We start from the raw sequence: 23,226 nt of genomic DNA, 5'->3' as shown, positions 1-23,226 counted from the left end.
AATAACTCAGCAGTTAGACATTTAAAAACATTTTTAAATGCATTCAGTTGATATTTAAATATACCATTCAATATACTTTAACAATTAAACTTTCGTCAACTACTAAAAATTTATTAAGCCTGGGACATATAAGTATATGTCTTCTTCCAAGTAAGCTTGTCATCTAAAATTGAACTCTTTTATCCAGATCCTACAAGTAATTATAACCTTGGGCAAATGTGCTTCAGTTCCTGTCTCTGTAGGATGAGGGGATTGGAATAAAATATTTCTTAAGCCCATTCCAACTCTCAAATGTGTTAATCTGCTTCTGTGATAAGGATCTGATGTGTTTCTTAGAAAACCCTTGAACTGATTTTACTTCTTTATTAGTACTTTCACCTTGTACAAAAATCCAGTTCAGTACCTCTTAATTGACAGTTGAAAAAATGAATTCTGTCCCCTCCTGTACCTCAGAGTAATTGGCCTGAGTCCTCATTTATAATAGTGATGTTTCCAGAGTGCAAGTGAGGGATGGGGACAGAGGGTGGATTCATTTCAGGGCTCTTTATGTGTGTGTATATAGATAGATGTATCTGTATCTATACTATCTGTACTATACTCTATCTATATCTGGATCTGTTATCTATATCTATCTACGTATACATTATCTATCTCTCTATCTATATCTATCTATCTATCTTTCTCTGGCAGAAGTTCTTCTTTAGGAGATGCTATGGAGTGCTACTTTCCTCTCTCAAGGTAAGAAGGAGGAGAGGTAACAGTGAGAGCAGATTCTCCAGAATTTTTCCTAGTTGACATTCTTATTGATAACTTCCTGTGCTCAATTTGGACTCACAATTTCAGTTAATGCTGACCATCCCCCAAAAAAGTGCCCCACCATATCACTCTCCCTCCTGCCTTATTCTTTTCCTTCATAGAAGTTATATTTGAAAATGATATACTTCGTTTATTTGTTTACTGTTTTCCTGTGGGTCTAGATTGCAAGCTCTGTAAGGACAGGAATTGGATTTGATTTTATTTTAAATTACTAGATATTTAATGAGCTTTTATTTTAAATTTATTTAACTATTTTAAGTTTGAATTTATTATTTGATTTAATAATTATAGTAAATTTAATAAATGATTTGACTGTAGTTGTACCCTATTTTTCGTGGATTCCATACTTGTGAAGCACTTACTCTGCTTATTTGTAACCAGCAGGCCACTACTCCAGGTGCTTCAGTGGCCATTTGTACAGGTGCACATGTGCAGAGTGGCGAAAAGTTGTGCCACCTGCTGCGCATGTTCCCAGCTGAGGTCAAACAAGGTGATGCCGTCCTATTTCAGTTCTCAGGCTATAATCAAGCGTCTTTTTCAGGACCTCTTTGGTACCATGCTTTCTGAGTTTTTGTTCTTTTTGTTGATAGTTTTGCTATTTAAAATGGTACGTGAGCATGGTGCTGCCTAGGGTTCCCAAGTGCAAGAAGGTTGGGTTGTGCCTTACAGAGAAAATAAGTGTGTTAGATAAACTTCATTCAGGTATCAGTTACGATGCTCTCGGCTGAGTTCAGTGATAATGAATCAACAATATATACATTAATAAGGTGTCTTTAAACAGACACAGACATAAACGAGGCTGTGTATTGATTAGCTGATAAACGTGAGCAGAGGCTCACAGGCACCTCACCCCGTATTTTCTCCATGGTGCCATGATTCAGTATTGCTAATTCAGTGCTTGTGGAGATTTTAGAGAACATAACCACAGTAAAGAATGAGAGTCAACAAATTTAAATTTAGCTTATTTTTTTTTAAAAAAATGAATATCTAATGAAAATCTATACCTGGCATATACCTGATCAATAATAAATGTTTGTTGAATGAATGATGATAATTGTGATCACAATCAAGAGCCTGATAAAAGGACTTTTTAGGTTACTTAGTGATTAAGCCAATAGCTACAAATTGGTGGACAGATTGTGCTGTGTGCAAAGAACACATGTCCTAGCTCGTCTCTACCATTTACTGCCTGAATGGACTCCAGTAAATCCTTTAATATCCATGCTTCTGTTTCCTCATCTATAAAATAACGATTATGATATTCTTACTTCAAAATTGCTATGGGTGTGTAAATTAATATGAAAGCACTTGATCACAGGTCTGGAAGTCAGGGGCCTTCAAATCAGCCTCAGCTTGAGTCGAACTCACTGTGGATGCTGACTCACTTCTCTTACCCATCAAGGCCTGTCTGAGTTCCTTGTTTATAAAATGAACATGTTAGACTGGATGATTCTCAAGGTCTTTTCTGGCAATAGCCTTGTAAGAGCCTATGTTAATAATAGGCTTGAGCTCTGAAGGGATTTCAAGGAGCTTGTGAATAGATCATAGATTAATCTTCTACCCAGGACAAGGACAATACCATGGTCATGGTCATAGCCCTGGTCCTTGGAATGATCTTGATTTTGCTCAGGCCCTTGTAAACTGGTTGTCTCACTTGGAAACCCTCTGTTAAACCTGTTACATGACATTCTCTTCTCCAGGAGCAAAAGTTAATAGCACTGAAACCTGAGGTCTTCCCTGGGAAGTGTAAAATGATGTTTCTCAGAATTAAGGAGCATTCAAGAGCTCTTAAAACTGGTGCCCAAGAGGATGACACAATTAAGAAGTTAAGAAAAAAAGATATGGTGAAGTACGAACTTTGTTTATTGATTTGTACAAACAGAGCTCCATAGATATAGGTCTGAATATTCACATGTGTCGATGAACTGTCTAAATTTTATAAAGCTTAATTCTGAAACGACACACACTAGTTATGGCATATAGAGCAAATCCTGAGCTTTCATTTCTTTCATTTCTTCAGCAGTGAAGTGGTGGTGACAAGACCCTGCTTTAGCTACCTCATAGTCTTATCCACAAATAAGACATACACTTTGTAAGCTTGTGGTGAATATGAGAATATCTTACAAGTACTACTTACTCTAACCTGGGAGAAACTTAGTAAGTATTACACAGTGACAATGGCATATGACTCTATCACTTACATATCAAATGCCAGAAGGAAAATCCTTGAAATTTCATTTGGGGTCATTGTTTAAGAAATTAATGAAGAAGGACTTAAGGAGAAGCAGCAGTTTATAATCTTAATACCTGCTTTGATGAAAATAAAGCTGTTCTCTTTTGTCCTTCTAGTAAAGCATCCAGTTCTTTTCAATGGCCCAGAAATAATGACTGCAATAATGAAAATATGACGTGTACAAATTCTAATACAGAATATTCCCAAACAAACAAAATTGCAAATTATCCAGAGACACATCTATTATCCGTGCATATCTATGGTCTGAAAGGGAGTTTTAGTCCTGATTAATAAACTCATGCTTCCGAAGCCAAGTGCTATAGGATCTGTGTCTAAATTTGACATCTGCCTCATTAGGGATGCGATTGGCCAAACAGCCGAGATGCTGGTAGCTATGGCCATATTCATATTAATTAAGATTATTTTGGTAAATCTCTTTCCCAGAAATCAAATAAATAGTATCAGTGCACAACTCTATAATTAATAGAGATAAACAGGTTCATTTTCTGGAAATAAGTAGTCTGTATAGTTACCGAAATGTCCTGGCTCGTGCTATTCCATTCTTTGGATTCAAGGCTATTCTTTCCACTTGCATAACTGTCATAGTGAGAAACAAGGCTCTTTCAGATCTCTGTATGGCTTATTCCTAAAGTCATTTTCCAGTAGCAGTGTGATGACTCATCCATAAGCAATGACCTTGTAAGAGTCATCTAAAGGGAGCTGTAGAACTTTTATTTAAATTGATAAAAACATCAAGAAGTCCATGTATAACTCAAAGCAACCTTGGTTTTCAGCTTGCTGCCAAAACTAACTTTTCTTCTTCTTTTTTTTTTAATAGTGGCACTGGCTAAAATTAAGAATAATAATATGAACAGAAAAATATCTTCAAATATCCACCGAAGAAAAATTATATTCTGTCACCAACCAGAGCCTGCAAATAATCTGAAATATATTTCTGTATTTAAATTTTAGAAAAGGTCATTTATTCTATTAACAGAGACTTGTGAAGAAAAATAATGTAGGGGATATTCTTGGGCTCCTAATTCACCAGTTTATATTTTTAAATCTGGTTCTTCCCCTAATTAACTGCATGATTTTGATAAGTCACTCATCCAGTGTCATTGTTTCCAAGGTTCTTTCTAATGCTAAATCTATGATTCTTCAGTGAAAAAAGCACCTGGAATTATGATCAATTTCAGCTAGTAAAGAAGTTGGAGGAGAGAAGGAAAGCTTTCTGATGAACAGTCAATAACTTTTAAAAGCTTAAAACATCCTATTCCCTAAGCACCCAGATTAATTATATTTTATTAGAGAAGCTAGTTAAAAATAATATACCAAACCTGCAACATTTCAGTATTTTAATGATCCTATATGATGGTGCACTGGGTTCCGTTTTTATGCCATATCACAAAAGTGGGCATCTGTTGTAGATGAGTAAGTCCTTTCACAGAAAATACAGAGGATCTCAGCAATGTGGCCAATGACCCAGAACAGCTCGGCAGATGCGTTCCTTGCAAAAGATGTAGATTGTTGCCTAATGTTTCAGTTTGAATATTAGTCCTAAAGACTGACTCAGTGAAACATATGCATGCTAATAGCCTTGGGATATAAATAAATGCCATTATAAATTACAGAAAGATCAAATTCTTGCGTGCAGTTGGAAATCGTTGTGTCATGAAGCAGTTCTCTCTCAGATCCATTCCGTGAGAGTCCCCAGATATCCTCCATTCATTTGCTCCTGAAACTTCACTACTGCCTCAGTGGAATGTCAGGCTGCTGGTACCACTGTCTTGTGTCCCATCAGCTGAGGCCATCTCAGACTCCCGTGGGTCCCTGGACCCTGAGTCCCACTCTTCCACATTTAGACTCTGACAGTGTGACCACATTGAAACTATGGTGTGTCAAGTGATCTCATGTTGCTAATGATCCTCATGGTATCTCAACCTGGTAATGTGATTCCACAGAAGAAAGTGTGGAGACAAAGCCAGCTCAACTGAAAAGCTAACCTAATGTATCAGTAATTTCCTAATTTGGACAGGAATTGTGACAGACCTAATCTTTGCAGGAAGTAATGAGACATTTTAAATGATTTTTAAAGATTATTTTCAAGATTATTCTCACTGCTTGATAACATTCTTTCCTTCCCTGCATTCTCTGTATCTTGAAATCTCTTTCTCTTTTCTCTTTTCAGTATGAAGGGATTTCTCCCCCCTCCATATGCGCCTGGCACTAGGGTGATGGTTACTCTCCACTCAAGCCAGCCAGCAAATCTAAGATGTACGGCATAGGTGAGAACACCCGCTGTTCCTCCTGGTAACCATCACCCATGTAAGATTTTAGTTTGCTTCCCCTCTCCTCCAGTATTGCTGTCACTGTTCTGGGGAACCTCACAAAAATTCATTCCTCAACCTCCTGGGCTCTGTGTCCCAACTTCTCCTGCATTTCATTTATCTCCCATGTCAGCGGTGCTTCCCCATGCTCACATTCTCCGACTTGTAATTACCAATAACTGTGCCTTCTCCAACTGTGTCTTCATTTCAGCTGCTCCCTGCCACCAACTAACCAGTATTTCTTGTCTTCCCAACTGACTTCTAGTTTGTCAATTGGAACATTTCTTTAAACTCATTGGGCCTTCGATCCATCTGTTCATTAGTGACTTCCCTCCCACGAGGTCATTATTTTCCTTCTCACCCAGCTTAGATTTCCTATGCTTTTGTGTGCTCCTTGCTCTTGTCTACTGACTTTGCCCCTGCAGCTTTCAACCCTGATGAAGTTTAACTCTTCAGCTGCTTCCTACTTATGTCTGTGTGGGTGCACGTAGCTGGAGAAAAAACACGTAGGCATTGATACATTGCTGGCCACAGATCCCACGTAAGCCCCAACATTGCAAGGCAGCCCTAACCTGTTGCCCTAATCAGTTCACAGTGCCCTCCACCCCCACCCTCCAAATGGTCAAGAAGATAATTTCACCTCTTCTCAAAATTCCTAAACTACTGCTTTTTACTCTTTTTAAAGGCAAACCCACTTGTATTATCAGACAAAACACAAGTTGGAAGATAAAATTATCAACGATTACCAGACTGTGACAGCAGAGCATTGTGCCAAAGGTGGGGCACTTCTGAACATGGGCCCTGGGTGACTGGAGTGACTGCAGCCCCTGAAGCCACCCTGCTGGCCTTCACACCACAGGAGGGACGTGAGGGCCTAGATCCCCTGCAGGAGGTGGCAGTGTCCATGCCGTCCGTTTGTTCCGGTTCTGCGTGTTGGGACACAGTGCAACTTACACAAGCCCAGTTAAAGGTATTTGCACATCATATGATGTAGTTGTAACTAAATTAATCATCTCAAACAGACGACTGGGAGTTTAAGGTGATACTGACAGTGCAAGCTTGGGAAAGGGGAGGGAGGCAGAAAATGTCAGAGCTGAGCCCACAAGTATCAACTAATGAGATCTCATAAGCTAATAATCAAAATTTCAAAAATAATAAGAGAATGATTTTAAATATTCATTTCTATTTACCTTATAAATTCTGTTGTTAATCATGAACTGTCACCTAAGCGTATTCTGTGCCTTTACCAATTAAATAAAGATAGTACAGGATGTATAGATCTCTATTGAAATTGTATGCTCGATTTTTAATTTATACGCATCTGTGATCTCTTTATTTCATTGATATCTATAACTAGATGGGATTATAGATGAGATGCGAAGATACAGGAAAGCCTACCCTAGAAAACTGGCATTTTTACATGTTAACACTTGAGTCAACAACCTCCATGATGTAATGTTATGCTTACTGCATATTAAGGTGTCCATGGTACCATGGACACATGTGTTAATGAATGATTCACCTGGTAAGCAATTTCTCTCTGGAACGTCTCTGCCAAGTAGCCAACTTATTTATACTTGAACACCTTGATTAATGGGAAACTTACTACCTCTGAAGATAGGCTCATTGTTAATATGTTTCGACACGTGCACACCACAGTATACACACACACCAGGAATGGGAGAGAAAAAATAATTTGTATATCATTTTCCTCCCAAAAGATGTTGAGCGGTTAGTTCAAATAAATCAATATCCTCCCTCTGCAGTCTTATTTAGCGGAATCCCTAGTGCACTTACCGTCATAAGAACAGAGGCAGGAAGGCATTGAGCACAAGCAGGGGAAAGGATAGAGTTGCATTCCAACACACCAGGGTAATGATCGATCAATAGATCGACAAACAACCCTGATCAGTGTGCATATATGTAGTTTTATTAATTTAAAAAATTTGAATGTGCAGTGATCTATGTCTTCATGCAACAAGCTATCCTGGTCACCACAGACCTGCTCCCTAACGATGTCCGGGATGACTTGCCTAGGACAGATGCTATTGATGCATCATTTCTGAAGGATTCCTGGCATAGGACCATGAAAGGTCTTCTGGAACCTGCCTAGAAGAGCAGTGGCTTAGCTGTAGGAAGCCCTGAGCCTCCATGATGAGTTTCTGAGGTGTCAGTGTGCAAAGAGCCACAGGAACCTATACAAGAACCATCTCTTGGCCTGGCACAGACAGTGAGGACAAATCTAGCTGGATGGGCTGGAGGAAGGGTTCCTTCTGTGACTGTTTGCTTTAGAGTTCAGAATGTCAAGTTAACAAAAGCAAGTCTTTTTGAAAATCATCCATAATTCCTTTCAGTCATAATGTATCATTTGAAAACCCAACTTTTTCTTGCCAGGATTTATCCTAATTATAAAATAATCCCTGTTCTTATGATGCCTTCCTGTCAGTATACCAGTTCCACAGGTGAAGACAGTCTGGTTCTGCTCCTCAGCAGCCCCAGGCTGGGTAGTCATTGCATCCTACCCAGTTGAGGGAACCACTGAGTAGGACTTAGGACTCCAAGCCAGGAGGAGGACTTCTGTGTTAGCAGATTTACCTCTCATAAATGCAATCGTCTTACGTCCTGGGCAGTATGAAAGCTACTAGTACAATGAACGTTTGTAGTAATTTACATGAAAACAGGTACCATACCTTTCTCTCAGGACACTCTTGTCTAATTTTACTCACATGTGGGTGCCATTGATTTGTATTTTTAAAGCTGTAATTTTTCTTGGAGTTAAAAATACATCCTGTTAAATGAACTGAGGCCATTTTTCTTTTGGGAAAATGCAGTTATTTTTTAGTATAGGGGTGGTATTACTTTAATAATCGTGTTCATTTTTGCTTTTTCCCTTATAGCAGCAAGAAAAGGATTAAATTCAGTTATCACAGAGATGTAAATCAGAGTAGCAGTTATCAATTTTTTTGTCTCTCCATCTTTCCCAGAAGGTGATACTGTTTTCCTACATTGTACACATCTCCCCCACATTCTTTTTGAAAAGTTTACATACGTGTCATTGTATCTTTTTTTTTTTTTTTTGAAAGGGGGGAGGGGAGAATTCCTGAAAATAAACCTATGGGTGATGCAAATTCTTAGATTAGTTTTTCTTAACTGGTGGTCACACAGACTTCCGGCTGTGGTTCTGCCTAAAGGAAGTGAAACTCTTTCTCTTAATAAACACTCTGTTCTTCATCTCCCTTCCCGCCCCCACCCCCCGCCCCATGTGAGGATTGAAATAGTTGGGATTCATTGAAAGGTAGCAAGGAAGTTTTCACAAGGTATCTGGTAACCCCGTCCTTACTCTGAGATGTTTTTCAAATCTAGATTTGGCCAAATAGAAGAAAAGTAGAGTCAGATTCCAGCTGTCCATTAATTTCATCCTAAGGTGCTTCCTGGCTACTCTGCACACTGATTTACAAGTAAGTAAGCAACCAATAAGAGAACAAAAATTGCATTTCCAAGCACAGACTATATTCACATCTGAAGAAGTGATTGAGTTGTGTGAAGAGTATTTCAAATCTCAAAATAACAGAAGGGAATGTGTAAAACTCAACCCTTCCCCAAATCCCTAAGGTTGGTGGCAACTTTGCCTATGATGTAACCAAGGTACCTTGAGCCCTGTTAGCCTGCACTCTGTCGTGGGGGTACGACTGGGGGGTAGAGTTCAGGCAAACAGAGGATCACAATATTTTAGAACTGGCTCATAACCCATCTCCTAAGGACATTCAGCTAGGGTATCTGGTCTCTGGAAGAGGGCATGGCCTTCGAAGCAATTCTGGAATTTACACCTCAGCTTTCCCATTTTATTAGGACTGTGCCTTTAGTCCATTTACCTTAGCCTTGGTTTCTTCATCTGTAAAATGGGAGTCATAAAGCTTACCTTAGAGAGTTTCAGTAATTACATTTTTCTTTTGATACATACATTATGTCTCCTCTATAGCTTAGTGAGTGGAAATAACATGTTTAAAGAGATATGAACAGAATCAAGAAGGCAGAAAGCATATGTGGTGGGAAGGGATAGAGTTGCATTCTATCCAATAAATCGCTATTCCAGGTATTACCCATTCAGGGTGTTTAGTAAGAGTTAGTTTCTATATAGATAATCTGACTAGACTAACCAAGTAAATAAAGTTGCAACATAATTACTAGTTGTGGTTGATTCCTTTGAAATTACAAAAATGTAGGGCTAGAATATTTCTTAAAGAACAACTAATTCAAACTTTATTTGACAGATAGAACAAAGCAATGGGCAAGCATGAAGAGTGGCTTTCATGGGGCTCACAGCTCCTAAAGGGCATCTCCAACTCTAGATCCCAGATGTCCTGATGCTAAAGTCACTCTTTCCCCCACCACACCATGCCTCTGAGAACATGGAGAACACTCATTAAATACTGTTTTTAGAATTATGGCCTTTTATGGTGCTGGCAGCCACACCACAATTTAAGGAAAACATCAAATTGTCTCTAATCTTCAAATACATGTGTCCACATGAAAATCCCCATGAATTGTGCTGTCATATTTCTGACACTAGGTTTTCTAATTCCTGCTAGGGTGTATTTATTGGTTTGTCTCTTCAAAGGACAAACCCTTTTCCAGCAGTTTATTTTCCTAAGTCTCAATTCCCATCTTCTACGTTACCTTCTCCTGGCTATAAAGAAGGTACATGGTTTTCTTTTTAAATGTGGTGCCTTTGGCCACAGGCCTTCCAATGCCAAATCATTACCTAACAGCTGCTGTGAGCTTCTTAGAGGCAGATTGATCAATTCAAGTCTGGGGTAATTATGAGTTACTTTTATCCCCCTGTGAACCTTTTTCCTCCTCCATTGCTCCAGCCCTCCAGCCTCAAACTCAACGGATTTGCCTTCACAACCTCCATCAAATAGCTGCTCTTTCCTTTTTGATGTGTTTAATTTTTTCACTCAAATGACTAGGTAAAAAGCCCTGTGAATGGTTCTCAAAAAGTTCCAGCCCAACTTCCTGTGAGCTTCCTTTAATCACACATCCTCTGGACTCATTAAATCTTATCTGTGACAAAAGACGTTGCGTGACATTTCCTCTCTAGCTGAGGCTTTGCCCTAAGACAGTCCAAAGAACTAACACTTTTGAGTCTGGGCCAAGCTGCAGACCCGGCAGCCTTCACTGCCAGGGTGAGACAGAGAGCTGGTGAGTCCTGGGGTCACCAGGGCTTTGTGCAGCAGGAAGCTGGACTTCTGTGCTGACACGGACTCAGGATTTATAAGGTGGGAAGGCTGAGCTGGAGCTGTGTGGAGGACACAGATTTGTCTCAAATACTTCAGGAGCTGGGCTCTTCCTCAGGTAGCCTCCGCTGACATACAAGTGTGCTTGGAAACCGTGACCATGTGAGGCATTGCTAAACTCAGGCCAGTGAATGGTGGCCAGCTTTACACCCATCTGTCTCTCTTCATACACATGGTCATGCTTCCTTCTCAAATGGATTTTGACACATGTTGGAAAACGAATGGGTAGAGGAAAGGACTCTCAGATTTACTGAGTAACCATTGTCCAGACTACAGGGTTTTAGTGTTTTCCTTGACCCACGCCCACTCTGTACATCTGTGCCTCGGGGATTGGTACCATGACATGGCTACTTTTTAACATGAGGTAGTTTTATGCAGTATAGAGTCTAGTTCACTGTATCCATGGGGGGAAAGTCAAATAGTGATCAGGAAGTATTTTGCTCTGATAGCAGCATTCTGGTCTGCATGGTAACTAAATTTAGTCTGATTTTATATTGAAATGACTCTAGCAAGATTCACCAGTTTGTATTAGATAAGTATGTGGCTCTTTCTTCTGAGAGTTAAGACCTATGAGATAAGTATGTGGCTCTTTTTTCTGAGAGTTAAGACCTATGTGGGAGTGAGTGGAAAGTTTCCCTTTCCCCTTCTCTCTGTTAGAGATACACTATTTTCCATAAAGATAGTACAACTATAGAGTGAATGTTCCTGGATATTATGGATCCAGAATATAGAATACCCAGGAAATTATAAACCTCTAACTGAGAAGTACAGGCTACTAGCTGATTTGAAACTTAACATTTTGTTTTAATGGTTACTATTAAGCATACCCATGGCTATAATAACAGTAAAGTTGTTTTCTCTAAAACAGAAATATTCTGAACAAAACAGAGATGACATCTTATTCCTTAAATCCCAGATAGTGACTTATTCTTTAAGATTTTATTGGGGCGCCTGGGTAGCGCAGTCGTTAGGCGGCTGCCTTCGGCTCAGGGCGTGATCCAGGCGTTCTGGGATCGAGTCCCACATTGGGCTCCTCCGCTGGGAGCCTGCCTCTTCCTCTCCCACTCCCCCTGCTTGTGTTCCCTCTCTCGCTGGCTGTCTCTCTGTCACATAAATAAATAAAATCTTAAAAAAAAAAAGATTTTACTTATTTGAGAGAGAAAAAGAGGAAGAGAAAGCATGGACGGGGGAGGGGTAGAGGGAGAAGCAGTCTCCCCACTGAGCAGGGAGGCCCACACTGGACTCCATCCCAGGACCCTGAGATCATGACCTGAGCCGAAGGAAGACTCTTAACTGACTGAACCACCCAGGGGCCCCACAGACAGTGACATATATGCGCATATAGTTGCCCACTAAGACTCTTTGATCAGAATAGTGCCTCCTAGACAATGAGAAAGTCTATAAATTTAATGGAATCTTGTGTTATTTCTGATGTGACTCCTTTTTCTGAAGAAGTGGGTATAGGAAAGAGCCAGGGAGTAAAAAACATTGACTGAAAAGCCTGGAGTCATGCTGATAAGTTTTTTACAGAAACCACAAAGAGGTCTGCCTGGTTGAGGTAAAAAATCAGAAATAAAAAGGAGAGGGATTGTCAGGTCGCACAGCTGCTAAGTCAAGTATATCTGGGCACAGTGGACATTTGGCTGCCCCTATCAGCACCGACTTCTTGTCCAGCGTCTCTTGATTCTTGAAATGTGGATCCAGGTAGCTCCAAGAAGCTGAGTGCACTTCTGCTCCAGAGGAGCGTCATCTGATAGACTAAACCAATGAGAGCGTTCTTTCTTAGGTTGTAGTGACTGAACCAATACTGGGCAGGTGACCTCAACTGTCCCAGAACGTTTCCTTGAAATGCTGAGTCAAGGATAATCTTTTTCCACTGCAGACACAAACAATAAAGAAATAGCTCAGGGAGCTATTGGCAGCATTCTCAGGACCATAAGGTGAGGTCCTGTCTACATAAAATAATACAAGAGAATTGGAGCTGGAAAAGAGGAAGAAAAAAAAAAAAAAAACCCCTGAGTACCTGTTATTATTTTAAACTGCTAGATTGAGTATCGCTTGAAAATAGCCCCATCTGAGACTTTTTGAGCCCATGAATCAATAAATACCATTCTTGCTGTTGCCAGTTTTAGCTAGGTTTTCTGATTCCTGCAGTGGAAGGCATCCTAACAAACGATTAAGTCTGTATAATTACCCTGAACCCGATCCCACATCCTGACTCTGACTTCTTCCTTCATCACTGTCTTGACCTCACAGAGATAGCCAGCTGCCAGAATCCAGTATCTGGTTAGGATCCTTGGGGTCAGTGCTCCATGGGAACGGAATGCCTGGCCGGGGAGCATGACGGCTCTGTACAGAATCTGCTGCTGCAGAGACAGCAGGGATGTCAATATACTGCTGCCCCTGGGGCTGGACAGACTGATGGGCCCATCTGTAGGGCAGGAGCAGCCAGAACAGAAAACTGAACAAGAAGCTAATGAAGAGTTGGAGGAGAACCAGGAAACAGAGGACTTGGAATTAACAGGAATTTCTAAAGAGAACAGCAAGTCCAACTACTCAGTAGGGAGGGAGAGTTTACTGGAGACTTTGTGAAGAACAGTCCAACTTCCCAAGGAAAGAGTATGTCTATACCTCAAAGAAATCACAAAGAAATCAAAGAAATCTGTCCACACTGGGACCTCCATCTGCCCCCGTCTCACAGGGGTCCAACGAATACGTGGGAAGTCTGGAGAGTTATGTGTGCCCCCTCCTGGCATATGGGAGGGAGAGGAAGATCCAACCAGAGGGGTGTGTGAGCCCCGTATGTAGATTTGCTGAAACTTTGAGCTCTCAATGTCTTCCTCCCTCCCTAGGAGGTGCCCCAGATATCTCCCATTCTCTATCCCCATAAAACGAAGGCACAGAAATGACTCAATTCTGAAGTACTATTGTCTAGATCACTATAGTGTGACTTCAAGTTTTCAGAAAATTCAATAGTTTGCTCAGTTAATTTTTCCAGAGAGAAACTTGACTCTCTTTCTAAAGAAAAAAAAATATTTGCTGATCTTAGGACATAAGAAAGATAGTACTTTTTAAACTTTCTGAAGTGAAGTATGTATGGAACCGCTAAAAGAATAGGAATGGGCTGTATAATGAAAAGCTAGTGGAGAGAAAAAAGAATGACAGAGAAAACCTGATCAGTTTAGTCAAAGGCAGGAAAAGAGAAAAAAGCAAAGAAAACCAAAGGCACAAAATAAATGTAAGTAATTATATCAGTAACTATAATAATCATGAGTGAATTCAAATCACTAGTTAAACTGATTGTAAAAGTTTCAGCCACAAACTACTTATAAAATACAGATTTAAAATATGAGAAAGAAAAATTGAAAGTAGAGAAAGAAATAAAAGACATACCAGACAATTACTAAGAAATACTAATATCAAGATAGACTTTAAGGAAGAAACATTATCAAGGGTAGAGAGGCTTGTTACATAATCATAAATGAAACAAGTTGCCAAGGAAGCATAATATTCTTGGATATATGTACACTGAACAACCTATCCTCAAGATATATAAGGCAAAATTTGAGATTATTGCAAAGGAAAATGAACAAATCTCCACCATAGTGGGCAATTTTAGACATATGGCTTAGAAATAATAGATTCAACAGACAATTATTAAGGTTATAGAAGATTGAAGAAATTCAGTTAACAGACTTTATCTAATGGACATAATGTGCTTAACAGTTGGAGAAGAATCAATATTTTCAAGTATACATTGAGTAATTATATTCTGAGTGAAGCCTTCGCTACCTTTCCAATAGGTTTCTCAATCGTCGAAATTCCTCTAATTTGTTTACTCTGTAGTAAAAATATAGAATGGATGTTTGTAACAGCTTCAGAATTTCAGTACATAAATTGATGAACCATGGGACTCCCCATAAATGGCTGAGTTGGGGGGGCCACTGGTCTGGAAAGTGGTTCTTTGTGGTTCTTTTTCATAAGAAGAATATGTTTTTACTTAGACGGTATGTTTCTTTGACTAAGTGGAGATTATTAGGAGCTAAGTCAACTCCCCTCCCTAACAAAGCCATTCCTTGGGGCTTCTGTTCATTGAGATGCTGGGACCAACCTATATCATCTACCTTTTGCTAAAGTCTCAGGATGCCTGATCCATAGTTGTCATTTACAAGGTAGGGTCTTCTCTTGTAGGGTTTCATGAACAGATCAAACAAGTTTCTGCCTACTGGTTCCCAAATCTAGATGTATGTTAGAATCATCTGGGAAGTTTTTAAACTACAGACTTCTTGGCCCCACAAATGATGTTCTGAATAAATATCTCTTGGGGTTAGCTATGGAAATCTGACTCTTAAAAGCGCCCGGGTTACTCTGATGCAAGGAGTCATCTGAGTAGCTTTTGAGAATACTTTTTTAGCCAAAGGACCCAACAGTGAAAATAAAGAAACAATTTTCATCCCAACTCTAAACCTACCTGCTGCCCTAACAGTTTCCTTAATGTCCCCATAAGTTTTCCCATGTGACACGCTTTCTAAATTTGGAAATTGGTGTGTAATTATACCTGTGGTTTACCTACCAACCCCATTGAGTTTTTTGAAGGCTGAATTAGGTTAGAACTGTCAACCTAAAACCACAAAAATATCTAATTTTTTTCCAAGGAAATTTTCCTCTTTTTCTCTTAAATCAATTCACTTTCCTTGGATTTTTAGAGTGATGCAAAGAAGTAAAAAAGATGTCTATGACTTGTTTTAGGGATAGACTTAACCCCGACTTGTCCGTCCTAAAGCAGAAATAATAGGACTTGCAGGATTAAATGTCTACCAAGAAAGGATAAAATATCTAAGTAATGACACTCTCTGTCTCTATCTCTCTCTCTTTCTCTCTCTCTCTCTCTCTCTGTGTGTGTGTGTGTGTGTGTGTGTGTGTGAAATGCACATACTATATGAAATATATATAATTTGAAGAGGCTTGGATGGCAGGGGCTGGTTATAATGTGTCTGTGCTGCAGTGGAAAAATTCACAAACTTAATCATCTGCATAAAGATTTAACAACACGATAAAATTAGATGTGTCTTTTACATAAGATGTCACTTGGAATGATTGGTTTCCCAAATCTTAACCTTTCAGATTGTGAAATGGTATAATTCTTGAGGCAGATGATAGCACGGTTTCTCACCTGTCAATGTTACCTAATATCCACTTTGCTCACACTTGGGCTCAGGGAAGGAAGGATAAGGGAATTCAAAAATGAAGTTCAGTGAGATGAAGACAAGCATAGCTGCCTGATGCTAAAGAAAGGAACGAATAAGGAGTTGTTAGGGGAGAGGTGGGTCATTCTGAGCTGTGACCTTATGCAGAAGAGAGACTGGCATGACGAAGACTCTAATTCCCAGAGGGGGAATTGTCTCAGATGACAAAGAATTACAGGGTTCTGGCTGGGGTGTTGTTCACACACTAGCAGGCAGTAACACATTGCAGAGTGACATCTTTCAAAACGCAGATCTAGGTAGAAAGCTCATCCCCACTTTTAGGGTTCAGCGCCTGAGCACAGATGCCAGACCCAGACGGAGTTCTGCGCACAGGCTTGCAGATTTGCCATTTATAAAACTGAGCCATAAGATGCAAATCAGATCTGAATGTTGTTTTCCTTCCAAGTAAAATTCAAGACTTGAGAAATTAATCTGTCGTTTTTGCTTTGAAGCTGAAATCTGTAGATTGCAAAAGTTGAGACTGGTAGACTCTCTTCATTTCTTTCTTTATATTCTTATATAACATAGCAAGCTTTCCCAGAAATAGATGATAAAATTTTCACATCAAAGATCCAGAACAAAATTCCTGCAGATTTAAAGAAGTCTCTTCCTTTGAGGAGAAATAACGTTGTTTCTTGGCTATTCTCCAAACAATGGTATTTCTCCTGGAGTCCTTGGTGATAAGAAAGGATACAGTGAGTAAAAAAGTATTCAAAGGCAATGAAATGCCTAAAGAAAACATAAGTTCATGGTCTATTTTTTCTTTCAATAATATACTACAGTTCTTTAGAAAAATTAAAGAAAAATGAATATTTAATTATTCAGTTATTCATTTGACAAAATTTCTTTCTTTTCTTTCTTTCTTTCTTTCTTTCTTTCTTTCTTTCTTTCTTTCTTTCTTTCTTTCTTTCTTTCTTTCTTTCCCTTTCTTCCTTCCTTTCTTTCTTTTCCTTCCTTCCTTCCTTCCTTCCTTCCTTCCTTCCTTCCTTCCTTCCTTCCTTCCTTCCTTCCTTCCTTCCTGGCATGCACAGGGAGGGGCAGAGGGAGAGAGAGATTTTTTTTTTTTTTGATTTATTATCTTTTTGAGAGAGAGCATGTGTGGGGAGGAGCAGAGGGACAGGGAGAGATAGAATCCTCAAGATTTATTTATTGATTTGAGAGAGAGAGAAAGAGAGAGAGTACAAGTGTGGTGGGGAGGGACAGAGGGAGAGAAAATCTCAAGCAGACTCCCCACTGAGTGCGGAGCCTGCCACCACCACATGGCTCATTTCCAAGACCCAGGAATCATGACCAGAGCCGAAAATCAAGAGTTGGGCGCTCAACTGACTGAGCCCCCCAGGCACCCCGTTTGACAAAAGTTCTTGCATAACTACTTTGGTCAGGCATGCTGTTAGAACCAGAGAAGGCAAAATGTGACCAAGTCTCTTCTTGCAAAGAACTCCATTCTTGAGAGAGCTTGACATAATATCACAGATTATTATTATTACTATTCTCAAATGTAATAAGGGAGTAGAGCGGCACAAGCTTCTGAGGTCAATCAACACATCTTTTGTTCTCATTTGCGGAAATTTTTACCATCTTCTCTGTGGACCTTAAGACATCAGAGCTAAAAATGATGAACTAAATGTTATTGTCAGGCTTGTTACAAGTAAAATGATATGTAGTACCCAATATCTCATCATAAATTTGAAGGTCTTTCATCAGAAAAATCACCCTTAAATAAATGGCCCCTTTTGAAACTTAGACCGTTGGGAAGTACTGTCAAGATCAAAGCCTTAGTGGTATGAAGCAAAGATGTTCTGATAAAATTGATTAATGTTTAGGTCAACTAATCAGATATTTATTCTTAAAAAGTCAGTTCCAAGTTGGAGAAAAGGATCCTTTGACAGGCCCACCCTGGTTTCTTGTCTTTGGTTTTGATCACTTACCAGTTGACCATCTCCCTGTCTCTAGGTCAAAATCTGACCTAGAGCCAGAGGTATTTACAGAGTTCCAGCTTGGAGCTCAGAGACCCAGCTTTGACCTTGAAAACTTGTTCTGCAAGCTGGAATTCTGGCCTATTACTATGGTTTAGACATCACCTTTGATCTCAGTTCCCTTAAGAACACTAATTTCCTGTTCCTGTGTTTGGGTATGTTTTGAAAATGTGTCCACTGCAGAAATCCCTTTGATATCTTTAACATGCTCCTGAAAATTCACTGTGGTCTGTGCTCTTACTCTCTGAAAAGAGATGACTTCAGTAGTGATAGACTACAACTCTGATTACCACAAGATCCTAGAGTCTTTGTCATCAATTCCCAGCTGCATTTTGGACAATTCTCCTGCTCTGGTTTACAAATCCTTGGTATACATGGTAGTTCTGGACCACTACCTCTCAGCTGAAGTGTTTTAGGTATTGTGGCTCTAGATACTGTACCTTCATACCAAACTGAAATTCCTTGCAATAGTAGGACCAAGACTTTTCCTTGTAAGCTTCTACCTTTAATTGATTTGTTTTACAATTTTTAAGAATATGAACTGAGCCCAGCAAAGGAAAAGAAACCATACATTATTAATGCCATGCTAAAATTCTGACACAGCTATACTATACCTTCTTGCATTGGCCATTCCTCAACTTCTCCCCTTCTGGCTTAATAAACTGCTGGACTGATTCTCTCAGTTCTCCACTCAGGTGGAAATTGGACTTCAGGATTATTATATATCTTTTTGATCTCTGTGGCATCTTCAACAATTGTAAATTGCCCTTTCTTCCAGCCCCATTCAGATATAATCCAGACAACCTGGCTGTAAAGGCTCAGCTGTAGTGTAGGTGATGGGGTGGCTACTTCTAGGTCCTGGATGTCCTAACTCATCACAACTGACCCTGTATACTTCCATACCTTGTCACCAAGCAATGGGGCACAGTGAGTCATTCCTGAGTGTTCTGTGGCTGGGAAAGGAAATCGTGGAGAAAGCAGAAGGGGGAAAGAATCTGTAAAGTTTCACCTGATGGTCCATTATTTCTGTCCCAGAACCGGCCTCTGTGTGGAGCCAGTTCTAAACCCATCCCTTGCAGGACATCCTCTCCCACCTCCTCTGCCCCTCCAAGCTCATCCCATCCCCTTCCTGGGAATCCTGGGAATTCAGCCCTCACTGCCTGCCCTAGCCCCTTGGTTCTAGCTAGGTTCAGCAAGGGGTCTCAACACAATGAGAGTTGTGTCCATCCTCTTTTGCCTCTACCCAGTCTCCTCTCCTAAAAACAAGCTCCATTACAGGAAGGACCTGATAAGACTCTAGTGGTCCCACAGGCCTTGCCCAGTTCCTTCTGTGTCTTGCTCATAGTCAATACCCAATGAAGACTTATAATTCGAGGGAAAGAATCGTAAACAACATTTATTAAAAATACATATTTTTGAGGCTCTGGGTGGTGCAGTTGGTTAAGCATTTGACTCTTGGTTTCCGCTCAGGTTGTGATCTCCAGGTCATGAGATCGAGCCCCGCGTAGGGCTCTGTGCTCTGTGCAGAGTCTGCTTGAGAGTCTCTCTTTCCCTCTTCCTCCCATCTCTCTAAAATAAATAAATAAAAATCTTAAAAAAATATGTATTTCCAGGCCCCATGCCAGATTTATGAGTCAGAATTTCTGGGAGTGAGACAAGAAAAGAATTTTTTAGAGAAATATCCCTGGTGATTCATAGGCATATACAGTTTTGAGAAACATTTTCTTGGAGAATCACATTCCCTCCCAGGATTGCATTCAGGGCTGGCCTTTGGATTTGGAACTAAGCCAAAACCAGAAAGTAGAAGAGGAAGATGATTTTCCCCCTCTCATTCTCAGCTCTTGCCTTCTGAAGGTACAGAGTCAAAGTCTCTACAAATTTTTGTCAAGTCCTTCTCCCCCCAGAGAGATTATTCTGGTGTATAATCTGACCCAAACAGTTACTAGAGGAATCTGGAGAACAAAGTACTGACATGTATAGCATACTTGGATGAACAATTTTCAAGGAAAGTAAATTCAAATGTTTGACATTGGATTAACAAGAGTCTTTCTGTGCTGTCCAGTTCCTCAAAAGAAAGTCAGCCAAACAAAGTGCCTGACCCTTAGAGATATTTAATACGTGTTGAGTAAATGGATATACATGTGAAAAAATCCTCTTGTCTCTCAAGTTCACTTTTAGGATTTTGAATCATCATTATTCTCTAAATATATAGGGGTATTAGTGAATTAAAAAGTATTATTTAACAGAATGGAGAATAAACTAGGTTTTACTGCAATAGCTAATCACACTGTAGGAACTACTTTCAGTTCTTTCTCTTATAGTCCGTGACAACAAATTATGTAATTTACTTTTGTACGCTTCGTTTTATCCACCTCTCAAAATTTAGAGTCTGTGGTCATAAAATGAATTAAATTTATTGGTGATACACACACATATATATGTATATATAAGTCTCTTAAGACTATATCGAAAGTTCTATGTAATCAAGTATACATCTGCCTTCCTTTGAATGTCTTCTCTATCCTCACTCTTGCTTGTTTTGGTGCCAAAGGATCAATCACAGACAGCCTTTGAGTCCTGTTGCCACATACCTTTTTGACTAGTGGAGGGGTGCAACTTGCACCCTTTTCTCTAAAGTAGCTCTGTACTTAGTGTTAGACATTTGGAGTTAAAGAAAATTAATTTGTATTTCTAATTAATAACAATAATAAATTGCTGATTATCAGAGTTCAAAGGCCAAAGTTTCCTGACAATGAAAACCTGAGAAAAAATTGACAAGCTGCTTCTAAAGTATCTATGAAAATACGAAAGACATAAGTCAGGCAAGGCAAACCTGAAGAATAAAATTGGAGGACTTACCCTACCAGCTTTTAAGAATTATTCTAATCTGAAGTCATTAAAGATGAGCTTATACTGGCATAAGGATAGATAAATAGATCAAAGGAGCTGAATAGAGGATACAGCATATACAAATTACTTGCTTTTCAAGAAAGGAGCCAACAATTCAATGAGGAAAGGAAAGTCGTTTCGATAAAATGTGTCGGAGCAACTGGGTAAATATGTTAAAAAATAAACCTTGACCTGTCTTTCACAACATACACAAAACTAATTTTGAGGTGGGTCAAAGACCTTAATTCAAAAGTGAAACTGCAAGCTTCTAGAACTTTACTAACACTATAGCCACTAAGGGACGTGTAGCTTCTAAACACTTGAAATGTGGCTAGTCCAAATTGAGATGTGCTCTAAGTGTAGGACATGCACTGATTTCAAAGACATAGTACCAAAAAAAAAAAAAAAAAAAGTAAACTAGCTCATTAATGAAATCTATATTGAAGATTTTGAAATGATAATATTTCCTAAACCTGTGAATATGTTACTTTACATGGCAAAGCACAATTCTGGATGGAATTAAAGTTGCCAATCAGCTGACAGGAGATTAACCTGGATTTTCCAGGTGGACCCAATGTAATCACAAGCGTTTTTAGAGCTGGAAGAGGAAGGCAAGAGGGGCAGAACCGGGGAGACACAGCCTGAGAAATCCTCAGTTTCATGCTGCTGGCTTTGAAAACGGGAGAATATCATAAGCACAGGAATATGGAAAGGCTCCAGCTGCTGGAAAAGGTAAGGGAATGGTTTCTACCCTGGAACCTCTAGAAAAATCACAGTCCTGTTAACACCTTGATTTTTACCTAGTAAAGCCCCATTTAGACTTGTGGTCACCAGAATTATAAGAAAAGTTTGCGTTGTTTTAAACCGTTAAGTTTGTGGTATTGTTACACAAGCAATAGGAAACTAATACAGATGTCCGTATGGAAAAAAATCAGCCTAGGCGGTTGTAGTCCTCAAGAAAATAACGCATATTCCCAAAAAGACCTACACCAAAACTTCTAAAGCAGCTTTATTCACAGAACTGAAATAACACAAATGCTTAGCACAGAAAAATGGAAAGACAAATTGTGGTTTAAATCTACAATGAATTATAAAACAGCAGTAACAGAAGGAAATTCAGATATATGCAGCAACTTGGATGCATCTTAAAAACATTCGATTCAGCAAACGAGGCAGATAGAAAAGACAGCATACTCTGTGATCTCTTCCATAAGCATTGCAGGAAGAGGCAAAGCCAGTCTCTGGTGCCAGAGGTTAGAATAGGGGTTACCACAAGGGTAGGGGTTTATTAAGGGGAACAGCAAGAGGACACATTCCGGGATGATAAATGGATTTTATATCTTGACCTGGGTATCGGCTACAGGTGTGGACACATACAGAAAAGTTCAGAAAGGCTTATATTTAAGATATTTACATTTTACTTTTGGTAACGTCCATCTTATTAGAAAAACCCCACTAAATTAAAAAAATGCAACTTTATCTTTTTAGATGGGACTTTTTCCTTCTGGTCTGGTGGTGGAGGTGGGTGGTGGGGGAAAGGATGGAGGGAAATGGTAGACACACTGAGGAAAACCGGGTCTGTTAGATGTTGCTATGGCCAAAGGAGGGGGGAAAAAAACCAAAAAATGATTAAGTTGTTGTAGGGAAAGTCTAGAGGAAGGCCCAGCAAGACCTTCCCACCCAACTCTGCCTTTGCCCCAACCCCCCAAAGAAGAATGAGAACGATGACAATAGTTGATGGCTTCTCTTTCCAGTTATCAGCTAGGTCTTTTGGACTGGTGCTTTTCCAGTTGGTAGAAAGTGACATTTTCTTGTTAATACTCTTAGTTGCAAGATCCAATTTTTACTTTGTTGAAAATCAAAGCACACACAAGTTGCAGATCCTCCAAAAAGTGCCTAAATGACAAATCTGGGCTTTAATAAACATTTTTCCAGCCATTGCTTAATCAAAACCATGACACATGATGGGAATGTGGCTCATTTTGGTGCTAATTTCTGCCCTTATATCAATAGTGAAGCAAAGAGTAGTTAATTATATCTTCAGAATCTTTCAATTGCCAGAAATCAACAAGAGCTTAGCCCCAGTGCTGTTAGTGGAAAAATTTCTGAGGCAGAATCTCCTCGCCTTTGTTACTGTGTTTTAAAATTTAGTGTAACTTAATTATGTTCAGCAAAATAAAAACATGTTTGATATTTGAATCCTGTTGATGAATCCTAACAAAGGCAGCTTTAGTTAATAATGTTGATAATTGCTTATCTACTTGCAAATAGATTCCTATTTTCCCCAGTATTTACGCTTTTGTGTGGTAACCTATCATTCCTTAGACTGGGAGTGCTCTTAGCTCCTTTTCAACTTAGCTGGTCCCAAGTAAGTAAATTGAATGTGACCACCACCACAGGTGACCACATTAATATCCCGAGATCGGCCTTTGATTCTTT

The 23,226-nt window shown here is 39.5% G+C and overlaps 1 long non-coding RNA gene across 1 annotated transcript in view; it reads left to right on the top strand.

The window, feature by feature from the left end:
* Positions 1-8,764: 8,764 nt before the first annotated feature.
* The window catches only part of LOC123790175 (uncharacterized), a 344,552-nt gene continuing 330,090 nt past the window's right edge, over positions 8,765-23,226 (top strand). The window contains exons 1-2 of the long non-coding RNA XR_015724518.1: positions 8,765-8,837; positions 21,353-21,519. This is a non-coding gene — a long non-coding RNA (uncharacterized LOC123790175). The remainder of the gene's footprint in view (positions 8,838-21,352; positions 21,520-23,226) is intronic.

The sequence above is a fragment of the Ursus americanus genome, chromosome 5, assembly GCF_024610735.1.
Source record: "Ursus americanus isolate L20-20 chromosome 5, mUrsAme1.1.p, whole genome shotgun sequence".
NCBI classification, from domain to species: Eukaryota; Metazoa; Chordata; class Mammalia; order Carnivora; family Ursidae; genus Ursus; species Ursus americanus.
Note: the sequence above shows the minus strand (reverse complement) of the source record. Positions and strands in the feature narration are given on the sequence as shown.